Raw genomic sequence first — 785 nt, 5'->3', positions numbered from 1 at the left:
AGTTAGGTACGTATTTAGTTATTTGTATGGCTATATGATAATTGATAAAAATGCAAGATGGAAATTGTATTAAAAAAAAAAATAATCAATGTACATATAAATTGGATTGCGACTTGCAAACTAAGTGACCTTTTTGTTCTGGGCTACTCAAAACATTTTCCATTTGCCTGTTGGGGGCCCTTTTTTCCAAATCGCGGACTGGGCCTTTTCGAGCCAGTCCGACACTGCACATAACATATATTATAACCAAATAAATATGAATGTGCTCCAAATAATTCATGGCTGGGGGCTGCCCATTCACCCAAAGTTACTCCAATGGGTCAATGCATAATATTCATAAATTATAAATGCATTATGTGCCAACTGTAAATGAGCCGAGGTTATTTGGCATATGCGTTCCTATAATCCAATGGTGGGCAAGTTAATGAAAATAATTAACTGTGGAAAGTTAAGTTAATTCAATTAAATTACCTTCAGTTAAGTTAAAAGTTAACAAAAAAATAAAATTTAACTAGTTAAGTTAAAAGCTAAGATGGAAAATAAAATTAACTTAACTCAGTTAAAAAAAAGTTAATTTTTTTTTTAAGTCATAATATTCATAATTCATCAATTTTATTGCCCTAGTATTTTGATTTGTACGGACATTTACCAAGACGCTTAGCACTGTGCAAACATAAAACTTAAAATTATTATTATATTTCATTGTTAGCAGAAACTTATAAGTTATAGGTTAACTTATAAACTTTAAATTATACTAAACTTGTTAAAGTCTAGAGAAGATATTA

The sequence above is a fragment of the Acyrthosiphon pisum genome, chromosome A2 (genome assembly GCF_005508785.2).
Source record: "Acyrthosiphon pisum isolate AL4f chromosome A2, pea_aphid_22Mar2018_4r6ur, whole genome shotgun sequence".
Lineage (NCBI taxonomy): Eukaryota > Metazoa > Arthropoda > Insecta > Hemiptera > Aphididae > Acyrthosiphon > Acyrthosiphon pisum.
Note: the sequence above shows the minus strand (reverse complement) of the source record.